Source organism: Salmo trutta, chromosome 2, assembly GCF_901001165.1.
Source record: "Salmo trutta chromosome 2, fSalTru1.1, whole genome shotgun sequence".
Taxonomy (NCBI): domain Eukaryota; kingdom Metazoa; phylum Chordata; class Actinopteri; order Salmoniformes; family Salmonidae; genus Salmo; species Salmo trutta.
In genome coordinates, this window is record NC_042958.1 from 62,707,607 (window position 1) to 62,719,712 (window position 12,106).

The window sequence follows — 12,106 nt, forward strand, 5'->3', positions numbered from 1 at the left end:
TTCCTCTTATTCCCGTTTGACACTTTCTCTTCTCTCTCCCTCTAGTCACAGAGAAAGCACCCGTCTATGACACCCAATGTTTCAGAGCCAACATGCCGCGCTTCTAAAACTTAAGGATGTGAACCCGTTTCAGCAAATGTTTTCAAATATGGAATAATATGAATGTATTTGCCCCATTTTTCTTTCATCTAGACTGGATCAACCTGTCTCTGGATGACAAGACAGCCAATAGGATGCTGTGGATTTCTGAGGACGGGGCCAAGGTGTCTCGTAGGGGAGATGATACCATGTGAACCGTCCCGGACAGTCCAAAAAGACATGAATACTGTCACGGCTGTGATAAGGAACGGACCAAGATGCAGCGTTTTCATAGTTCCACATAATTTATTTACTGTGAAACTAAAATGCACTTAGCAAAACACTGAAGGGAAAAACAACAAACCGTGACGCAGGAGGAACATACACACTCACAAAATATAATCACCCACAAGGACAGGTGGGACAAACATCAACTTAAATATGGCCTCCAATTAGAGTCAATGACAACCAGCTGCCTCTAATTGGAGGTCATGCCAAACAACAACCAATATAGAAATACAAAAACTAGAACTGAACATAGACATACAAAAACAGATAAACACCCCCTGTCACGCCCTGACCACTCTACCATAGAAAATAACAACTTACTATGGTCAGGACGTGACAAATACTCCCCTCAGGTACCTATTTCTTCCTAAAGCACATGGGTTTTCTCACAATGTTCATGCTGCAGTATAATGCACATATTATAGCACAAGAATACACGTTTGCATAATGTTATTTTTATATTACCCTTATCACGAACAACACTGTTGTCTTATCTATCATCGTATCTATCTTCCTCTCTTAAAGGGTATTTGGGGCTTTAGGGGCTACTGGGAGGTGGAGTACACATGATGGGTGGTCATCGGCACCAGGAGCAGGGAGGCGAGTAGGGTCAATGCTGGGACGCCCAGTGGCCTGGGGAAGAAGGAGGAATTCTGGTCCGGCTCCTGCTACCAGGTGTGGTTCAAAGCGAGGAACAAGGACATCTGGGACATCCCACAGTGCTCCACCTTTGGTGTGTATGTCGACCAGCTTGCCGGCGCCATGAGGTTCTACCTTGTGGAAGAAGTGAAAGAGGGAGAGGAGAAGGAGGTGAAGCTGCTTAATAGACTTGAGGGCCCTCTTTAGGCGAAGATTCTGCCAGGGTTCTGGGTTGGGGTGCAGTCTTCCTGCATGATCCTGAAGAAACCAGAATCATTTTCTGAGGGGGAAGTTGATTATTAATACGTTTTATAAAATGACAGGGGGTAGTCACGATAAATGTTACATTTGTGATATCTTGTATTACACAGGTGAAAGGTTTAAACAAATAAAAGGAGAATATAAGGTGTTTTGAAAAGACCCTAAACTCTAGAAAAGGGACATAAAAGCTATGGGAAACCAAGGATTGGAGGATGAGCTTATACAGGAGAAGAAAAGCTGGTCTTGAGTTAGATTTGTAGTCATGAATTGGGGAATACCTTAGCTCAGCATTTCCCAACTCGGTCGTCGGGAACCCAAGGGGTGTACATTTAGGTTTTTGCTCTAGCCCTACACAGCTAAATAATTAACTCATCAAGTTTAGATTATTTGAATCAGCTGTATAGTGCTATGGCAAAAACCAAAACATGCAGCCGTTGGGATCCCCAGGACGAAAATACTGCCTTAGCTAATGGTTGAGACAAAAACATCATGACGCGTGTTGTGCATGAAGAATTTAAACTCTTGCAAAGGCCTCTGGGATTATATAGCTTCTAGCCTAGTTTTTATAGCTTCTCGACTATTTTTGTTCTCTTACTGTATCTGTACGACACTGTTGCATCATTTTCTATGTCAATATATTTATGAATGTGGTGATTGTTCTCAATTTTTTTCAATTGGTTTTTGAGAAATAAAGTGTTAATTTCTATGATTGCAATGCATTTTATCTTGGTCTTGATACAACAAAAACATTGGTGTCCATAAGTAAAGCATAAGTGCAAATAAGGTACTTATAAAATGCTGAACACTCAAATACATTGAATTTTGTTATATAATTATTGTATGTCAATTTCTGAAAAGTCTATCAAATTAACTACTCATATTTCATGATTAAATAAAAGCTAATTAGCAACTTATATGCACATAGTTAAAGCTTCAAAAGAGGACACTTAAAATAGTCACCAAACTTTCAGCCAGAGAGTTCAAATTATCACAAGAAGGATACTTAAATCAGACGTACAATATAACACATTTGACGGAATCTTACACAATACCTGCTAGTCTTTATTCTGGCTCTGCACTGCACTCATCTACATCAGTGATTAATTGTACAGACTCACCTGGATATCCCGAGCCCCAAAAGAAATGATTAATCCTTAATAATGAGGAAAACCTATGTGACCTACAGTATGAGGACTCGAGGTCCTCGTGCCTGAGAAGCCCTTTAAAACAGGGATGGGCAATTTTGAAAATCTGAACTCATTGTAAATTGGCTCGGGGAGGTTGTGTACCTACCTCTATAGAGCCCCACAGTGGAGGTGTCATAATACCCATAAAACCTAGCGGTCAAACAGAAATGTTCCAATCGTTTTCCGCCATTTATTTTTCCCACAGGGGATTTTAGATACACTTGAAATTAGGGCCGTGTAGGCTTACCCTGTCGTGACATTTTTATAACCATGTCAATCACTCTTGGACAAGGTGACTTTCATCAGTATGTTCGGCTCTATTTAATCTCAGATTTGAAAATGCTAATTAGCATCAAAGTAGACATCATGCAAGACTACAAAGCTCCTGCATGTCATCTCTAGCTGACACTTTTGCTAACAGGTCTTCTGTCAATTTAAAACTTGCACAAAGAATTCAGTCTGTTCTGGAGGCAAAGGCAGGTCCGACCCGGTACTTGACTGGTGTACCTAATAAACTGACCACTGAGTGTACATACTGTATGTGCAATTAACACCTACTTAAGTACATAGTGGTGAGCCATACAGTAGTCCCGTTATAATGAGATTTAGGCTACTATGTGCTGTATGTTAGTGTGACAGTAGCACCCTTATGACAGGAACAACAACATTGTTGATCTAAGAATACGGGTTCATTAATTCCAGAGCCGTACATATGTGTGCCTGTATGTGTCAGCGTGTTTTAGTGGTAACTCAAAGCCCATGCAATGATAGGTAACACGTATGACATGAAACACAGCCCCAGAAGCTCATAAATATACCATGCATTCGGAAAGTATTCAGACCCCTCAACATTTTCCACATTTTACAGCCTTATTCTAAAATGGATTAAATAAAGAACATGTCCTCATCAATCTACACACAATACCTCATAATGACAAAGCGAAAACAGGTTTTTAGACATTTTTACACATAAAAAACAAAAACAATGAAATACCTTATTCGTATTCAGACCCTTTGCTATGATACTCGAAATTGAGCTCAGGTGTATCCTGTTTCCATTTATCATCCTTGAGATGTTTCTACAACTTGATTGGAGTCCACCTGTGGTAAATGAAATTGATTGGACATGATTTGGAAAGGCACACACCTGTCTATATAAGGTCCCACAGTTCACAGTGCACGTCAGAGCAAAAACCAAGCCATGAGGTTGAAGGAATTGTCTGTAGAGATCTGAGACAAGATTGTGTCCAGGCACAGATCTGGGGAAGGGCACCAAAACATGTCTGCAGTTTTGAATGTCCCCAAGAACACGGTGGCCTCCATCATTCTTAAATGGAAGAAGTTGGGAACCACCAAGACTTTTCCAAGAGCTGGGCGCCCAGCCAAGCCGAGCAATCGGGGGAGAAGGGCCTTGGTCAGGGAGGTGACCAAGAACCTGATGGTCACTCTGACAGAGCTCCAGAGTTCCTCTGTGGAGATGGGAGAACCTTCCAGAAGGACAACCATCTCTGCAGCACTCCACCAATCAGGCCTTTATGGTAGAGTGGCCAGACAGAAGCCACTCCTCAGTAAAAGGAAAATGACAGCCCACTTGGAGTGGTCTGATAAAACCAAGATTGAACTCTTTGGCCTGAATGCCAAGTGTCACATCTGGAGGAAACCTAGCACCATCCCTACGGTGAAGCATGGTGGTGGCAGCATCATGCTGTGGGGATGTTATTCAGGAGCAGGGACTGGGAGACTAATCAGAATCGAGGGAAAGCTGAACAAAGCAAAGTACAGAGAGATCCTTGATGAAAACCTGCTCCAGAGCGCTCAGGACCTCAGACTGGGGCGAAGATTCACCTTCCAACAGGACAATGACCCTAAGCACAGAGCCAAGACAATGCAGGCGTGGCTTCGGGACAAGTCTCTGAATGTCCTTGAGTGGCCCAGCCAGAGCCCGGACTTGAACCCGATCTAACATCTCTGGAGAGACCTGAAAATAGCTGTGCAGTGACGCTCCCCATCCAACCTGACAGAGCTTGAGAGGATCTGCAGAGAAGAATGGGAGGAACTCCCCAAATACTGGTGTGCCGAGCTTGTAACATCATACCCAAGAAGACTCGAGGCTGTAATCGCTGCCAAAGGGGCTTCAACAAAGTACTGAGTAAAGGGTCTGAATACTTATGGAAGTGTGATATTTCAGTACATTTATTTTTTACATTTGCACAAAAAAATGGGGTATTGTGTGTAGATTGAAGAGGGGAAAAACGATTTAGTAAGTTTTAGAATAAGGCTGTAAAATAACAAAATGTGGAAAAAGTCAAGGGGTCGGGATACTTTCCGAATGCACTGTACATTGCACATCCTTGACTACAGCTCAGCGTTCAACACCATAGTACCCTCAAAGCTCATCACTAAGCTAAGGATCCTGGGGCTGAACACCTCCCTCTGCAACTGGATCCTGGACTTCCTGACGGGCTGCCCCCAGGTGGTGAGGGTAGGTAGCAACACATCTGCCACGCTGATCCTCAACACTGGAGCCCCCCAGGGGTGCGTGCTCAGTCCCCTCCTGTACTCTCTATTCACCCACGACTGCATGGCCAGGCACAACTCCAACACCATCATTAAGTTTGCAGACGACACAACAGTGGTAGGCCTGATCACCGACAATGACGAGACAGCCTATAGGGAGGAGGTCAGAGACCTGGCTGGGTGGTGCCAGAATAACAACCTGTCCCTCAACGTAACCAAGACTAAGGAGATTATTGTGGACTACAGGAAAAGGAGGACCGAGCACGCCCCCATTCTCATCGATGGGGCTGTATTGGAGCAGGTTGAGAGCATCAAGTTCCTTGGTGCCCACATCACCAACAAACTAGAATGGTCCAAACACAGCAAGACATTCGTGAAGAGGGCACGACAAAGCCTATTCCCAAAGCCTTTGGCATGGGTCCTGAGATCCTCAAAAGGAGTTGCAACATCGAGAGCATCCTGACTGGTTGCATCACTGCCTGGTACGGCAATTGCTCGGCCTCCGACCGCAAAACACTACAGAGGGTAGTGCGTACGGCACAGTACATCACTGGGGCTAAGCTGCCTGCCATCCAGGACCTCTACACCAGGCGGTGTCAGAGAAAGGCCCTAAAAAGTGTCAAAGACCCCAGCCACCCCAGTCATAGACTACCGCATGGCAAGCGGTACCGGAGTGCCAAGTCTAGGACAAAAAGTCTTCTCAACAGTTTTTACCACCAAGCCATAAGACTCCTGAACAGGTAATCAAATGGCTACCCGGACTATTTGCATTGTGTCCCACCCCCCCAACCCCTCTTTTACGCTGCTGCTACTCTCTGTTTATCATATATGCATAGTCACTTTAACTATACCTTCATGTACATACTACCTCAATTAGCCCGACCAACCGGTGCCCCCGCACATTGGCTAACCGTGCTATCTGCATTGTGTCTCTGTTCATCATATATGCATAGTCACTTTAACCATATCTACATGTACATACTACCTTAATCAGCCTGACTAACCGGTGTCTGTATGTAGCCTCGCTACTTTTATAGCCTCGCTACTGTATATAGCCTGTCTTTTTACTGTTGTTTTATTTCTTTACTTACCTATTGTTCACCTAACACCTTTTTTGCGCTATTGGTTAGAGTAAGTAAGCATTTCACTGTAAGGTCTACCTACACCTGTTGTATTCGGCGCACGTGACAAATCAACTTTGATTTGATTTGACATTGAAAAAGGTTGAAGGGATAATGAATGGCATGGGGAGAGCACTATGACGTACTACTAACGTGTTCGTGTTTCTGACCATTACATAGTTCATTAGCTACTGCTGAACAACAGGTCCGCTACTGACCTTGAGAATGCACTCTCTTATTTATGAGACCGTGCAGGCACTCTATAATAGCCACGTGTGCCCAATGTTATACCCAAGGTTATTCACTCATCTGTCACAAATGTATGTTGCCAGTTGACTCAATCACAAATAGGCTACTCCTAATACCCCTGTGACTAAAGCATACACGGGAATGATACCAGGGCAGCATTGTAAGTTCAGTAGTTCGTACCACGGTTTATTCTGTTTTCCAAGAAAATACAAAATGTGAGAGGAAGAAAGGGGTAAATATTGAACATGTGCATGCACTTACTAGCTTATTACAAGGTAACACATGTTAATGTCAGTTACACTGGTACAGGCTTAGCGATATAAAATGTGCTCTCCTGTTGTACCTATGGCCCAAAAGGACTAGGTCGGACAATAGCCTAATGTCCACTCACTCTCACCACATCCAGTTCATTTACTCTTCTACATTTTTTAACCAGGTAAGTTGACTGACAGCACATTCTCATTTACAGCAACAACCCAGGGAATAGTTACAGGGGAGAGGAGGTGAATGAGCCAATTGGAAGCTGGGGATGATTAGGTGGCCATGATGGTATGACAGCCAGATTGGGAATTTAGACAGGACACCAGGGTTAACACTCCTACTCTTACAATAGGTGCCATGAGATCTTTAGTGACCACAGAGAGTCAGGACACCTGCTTAACATCCCACCCGAAAGATGGCAACTTACACAGGGCAATGTTTTTTGCCGGGGACCAGAGGGAAGACTGCTTCCTACTGGCCCTCAAACACCTCTTCTAGTAGCATCTGGTCTCTCATCCAGGACCAACCCTGCTTAGCTTCAGAAGCAAGCCGGCTGTGGGACGCAGGGTGCTATGCTGCTGGCCAAATATGCACCCCTCTGTCCCTACACACGATCCTATCACTGATAGGATGGCCATTTATTCTGATTCTCTGTAGACTTACTCCCTAACACTACTGCTCTATATACATGTGAGTTCTTGTGACCGACTGGGACTGTTTGTCATCCGTCTCCCCCACTGTGTCTTTTTCCTCTCTCTCTCTCTAGGACCATCTCTCTCTCTAGGACCATCTCTCTCTCTAGGAGGACCATCTCTCTCTCGGAGGAGGACCATCTCTCTCTCTAGGAGGACCATCTCTCTCTTTCTCGGAGGACCATCTCTCTCTCTCTCGGAGGACCATCTCTCTCTCTAGGAGGACCATCTCTCTCTCTCGGAGGACCATCTCTCTCTCGGAGGAGGACCATCTCTCTCTCTAGGAGGACCATCTCTCTCTCTAGGAGGACCATCTCTCTCTCTCTCGGAGGACCATCTCTCTCTCTCTCTCGGAGGACCATCTCTCTCTCTAGGAGGACCATCTCTCTCTCTAGGAGGACCATCTCTCTCTCTCTCTCGGAGGACCATCTCTCTCTCTCGGAGGACCATCTCTCTCTCTAGGAGGACCATCTCTCTCTCTAGGAGGACCATCTCTCTCTCTAGGAGGACCATCTCTCTCTCTCTCTCGGAGGACCATCTCTCTCTCTCGGAGGACCATCTCTCTCTCGCTTTCTCCTTCCCTCTCCCTAACTGGCCACCACACGTTCTCTGTGGCTAGCATACACTAAATCAAACACAATTACACATACCAACAAAGGACAGATGGAGGAAACCAGTCGCTCAAGTCGGTTTGGTGTGGACAGTTCATGTGCCCAAACTGTGGTCAACAACACTGTTTTTTTTTCTCGTAACTTTGTTTGTCTGTTAGTATTTTGGCATTTGATGGAAACTTTAAGCAGACAAAGAGTTGATTATCTCCCACGCCCCCTTCCCAAATGTGCAATCCATGTGCACTGTTGTCTTTTGTACACATCTAGATATTAAAACAGCACCTGTGAGCTGTACAGTCCAACTATAATATATAGTTATATATTTATATTCATGTTTAACCTCTCAAGAAGCCTCTTCAAGGCTATATGAAATAAAATGTGACAAAGATGCGTTTACATTAAGTGGAATAAATACCTATAAAGGGGTCCATACATACCAAAACTGTTGAAGGACATGGTTGAATGTTAATTGTTTTGTGTAATTAAATGTTGAGTTTATTTGCAAATTCTAGAAAATGTGCATGCTGCAATCATATCAAATCAGGTAAGGTAAGTACTAGCTATGTAAACAGGTAAGTACTAGCTATGTAAACAGGTAAGTACTAGCATGTAAAAATGTGTACCTACACTGTAATTACTCTATACCCGACTCCCTATCTACTGAGCAAGAGCAATTGTACATAGTTGATGTTGTAAGGACATTGGCTTTCCAATCCTCTGTCAAGACAACAGCCTCATCTACTGTTAAAACGATGTATAACAACTTTGCAGGACAAGGATTATGTCATTAGGCTGGGTGCTGGATCGGGTCTTCATATCAGGGGAAGGGCTCCTTCTGCTGGTCTATGGTTGCTGTAAATGGAACCCAGGTTCACCTCCAATCAAAAAGGAACGCATAGCTGAATGTCACATGTGATTCCTCTTCCACCTCAGCCACTGCTGTTAATCAAAGGGAAATTCAATAAATGGATTTTGTCTTTTACCTTTTGAATTCTCCCGAGTGGCGCACCGGTCTAAGGCACTGCATCTCAGTGCTAGAGGCGTCACTACAGACCTGGTTTGATTCCAGGCTGTATCAAAAAAGTCTGTGAATGGGAGTCCCATAGGGAGGCGCACAATTGTCCCAGCGTCTTCTGGATTAGGGTTTGGCCAGGGTAGGCCATCACTGTAAATAAGAATTTGTTCTTAACTGACTTGCCGAGTTAAATAAAGCTTAAATAAAATAAAAAAAATGTATCTGATATTTTTTAGCATGTATCAAACCCAAAGCTTTTAATCCATAGCAGAGTGCTAAATCCATAGCAGAGTGCTAAATCCATAGCAGAGCTAAAACCATAGCAGAGTGCTAAATCCATAGCAGAGTGCTAAATCCATAGCAGAGTGCTAAATACATAGCAGAGTGCTAAATACATAGCAGAGTGCTAAAGCTAAAGCTGTTTTAGTTGTAAATCTGAACGAATTCTCTAGAATCCATACCCCCGAATGGGTAGAGGTGAGCAATGTAACTTTGGGACATCATTCTTTTGGGCATTCATGTCCAGTATTATGCAAGGTATTCCAAACATACACTACCATTCAAAAGTTTGGGGTCACTTAGAAATGTTCTTGTTTTTGATCATTAGAAAGCCCTTTTGCAATTACCTTAGCACAGCTGAAAACTGTTGTCCTGATTAAAGAAGCAATAAAACTGGCCTTCTTTAGACTAGTTGAGTATCTGGAGCATCAGCATTTGTGGGTTTGGTTACAGGCTCAAAATGGACAGAAACAAAGAACTTTCTGCTGAAACTAATCAGTCTATTCTTGTTCTGAGAAAGGAAGGCTATTCCATGCGAGAAATTGCCAAGAAACTGAAGATCTTGTACAGCGCTGTGTACTACTCCCTTCACAGAACAGCGCAAACTGGCCCTAACCAGAATAGAAATAGGAGTGGGAGGCCCCGGTGCACAACTGAGCAAGACGACAAGTACATTAGAGTGTCTAGTTTGAGAAACAGACGCCTCACAAGTCCTCAGCAGCATCATTAAATAGTACCAGCAAAACACCAGTCTCAACGTCAACAGTGAAGAGGCGACTCGGGGATGCTGGCCTTCTAGGCAGAGTTGCAAAGAAAAAGCCATATCTCAGACTGGCCAATAAAAATAAAAGATTAAGATGGGCAAAAGAACACAGACATTGGACAGAGGAACTGTGCCTAGAAGGCCAGCATCCCAACATTTTTAAGTGACTGTCACGGTTGTCGCCAGTAATGGAGGACCAAAACGCAGCAGGTATGTGCAGGCTCATCTTGACGTTTATTTATTTTCAAAATGAATACCAAAATAACAAAACACGAGAACTAACGAACGAACAACAACAACAAACAGTCTGGCAAAGCATAAGGCTAAGCACAGAACAATCTCCCACCAAATACAAGACAAACACACCCAACTAATATAGGACTTCCAATCAAAGGCAACACCAAACAGCTGCCTTCAATTGGAAGTCCAACCCCAATTAACTCAACATAGAAACACACACACTAGACTAACCATAGAATACATGAAAACCAAACAGTCCCCAAAAACCCCGGAATACTTAAATCAAATGCCCCTTCAACAAACACACCACCCCGAACCACATAAAACGAATACCCTCTGTCACGTCCTGACCAAACTACAATACCAATTAACCTTATACTGGCCAGGACGTGACAGTACCCCCCCCCTTAAAGGTGCTAACCCCGGAAGCACCTTACAAAAACAAAAAACAAAAAACAAACCACAACCCCAAACAACAAAACAAAATTTCCCCTCTACTAAAAGGGAGGGAAGGGAGGGTGGCTGTCGTCAACAACGGCACTGTGCTACACCCCCCCTCCCCAACCCACCTATATCAGGAGGTGGCTCCGGTTCTGGCCGTTCCAGGCAGTCGGGCCACTCTGGCAGCTCGGGGCAGTCTGGCCGCTCGGGACAGTCTGGGCAGTCTGGCCGCTCGGGACAGTCTGGGCAGTCTGGCCGCTCGGGACAGTCTGGGCAGTCTGGCCGCTCGGGACAGTCTGGGCAGTCTGGCAGTTCGGGACAGTCTGGCAGTTCGGGACAGTCTGGGCAGTCTGGCAGTTCGGGACAGTCTGGGCAGTCTGGCAGTTCAGGACAGTCTGGGCAGTCTGGCAGTTCGGGACAGTCTTGGCCACTCCGGCAGTTCAGGGCAGTCTGGCCACTCCGGCAGTTCAGGGCAGTCTGGCCACTCCGGCAGTTCAGGGCAGTCTGGCCACTCTGGCAGTTCAGGGCAGTCTGGCCACTCCGGCAGTTCAGGGCAGTCTGGCCACTCCGGCAGTTCAGGGCAGTCTGGCCACTCCGGCAGTTCTGACGACTGTTGACTGGCGGGCAGCTCTGGTGACTGTTGACTGGCGGGCAGCTCTGGTGACTGTTGACTGGCGGGCAGCTCTGGTGACTGTTGACTGGCGGGCAGCTCTGGTGACTGTTGACTGGCGGGCAGCTCTGGTGACTGTTGACTGGCGAGGCTGGGTTGATGCACTTGAAGCCTGGTGCGTGGTGCTGGTACTGGGCGTACCAGATTGTGAACACGCACCTCCAGGCTAGTGCGGGGAGCGGGAACAGGACGAGTCGGACTGGGTTGACGCACTTCCGGGTCCGCACGAGAGACAGGCGCTGGAAACCCAGGGCTATGGAGGCGCACAGTCGGTCTTGATCTTACCTCCTGCACAACCCGCCTTGGCTGGATGGAACTAGTAGCCCCGTACGAGCGGGGTGCTCGTACAGGGCAGACTGGGCTGTGCAGGGGCCTGATGGTAGCCGTGCGTAGAGCGGGAGTTGGGTAGCCTGGTCCTCGGAGGCGTACTGGCGACCAGATGCGCTGCGTAGGCATCCTCCTACCAGGCTGGATGCCCGCTCTAGCACGGCACCTGCGAGGGGCTGGAATAACGCGCACCGGACTGTGCGTGCGTATGGGTAAGATAGTGCGCTCCTCAGCGAAACATGGCGCTCTCCACCTCATACGCTCCTCCATATAACCACGGGTAGCTGGCTTCCGGCTCTTCCTAGGCCTAGCCAAACTACCTGTGTGCCCCCCCAAAAAAAATTCTTGGGGGTGCCTCTCGTGCTTCCCCCTCAGCGCTTCCAAGGCCTCGTACCTCCGCCTCTCTGCCTTGGCTGCCTCAATTTCCTCCCGTGGGCGACGGTACTCCCCAGCCTGGTGCCAAGGTC

At 46.0% G+C, this 12,106-nt stretch overlaps 1 long non-coding RNA gene across 1 annotated transcript in view; it reads right to left on the bottom strand.

Annotated features, from left to right (window-relative positions):
• Positions 1-472: 472 nt before the first annotated feature.
• The window catches only part of LOC115160251 (uncharacterized), a 38,274-nt gene continuing 26,640 nt past the window's right edge, over positions 473-12,106 (bottom strand). Inside the window, exon 3 of the long non-coding RNA XR_003869054.1 lies at positions 473-1,140. This is a non-coding gene — a long non-coding RNA (uncharacterized LOC115160251). The remainder of the gene's footprint in view (positions 1,141-12,106) is intronic.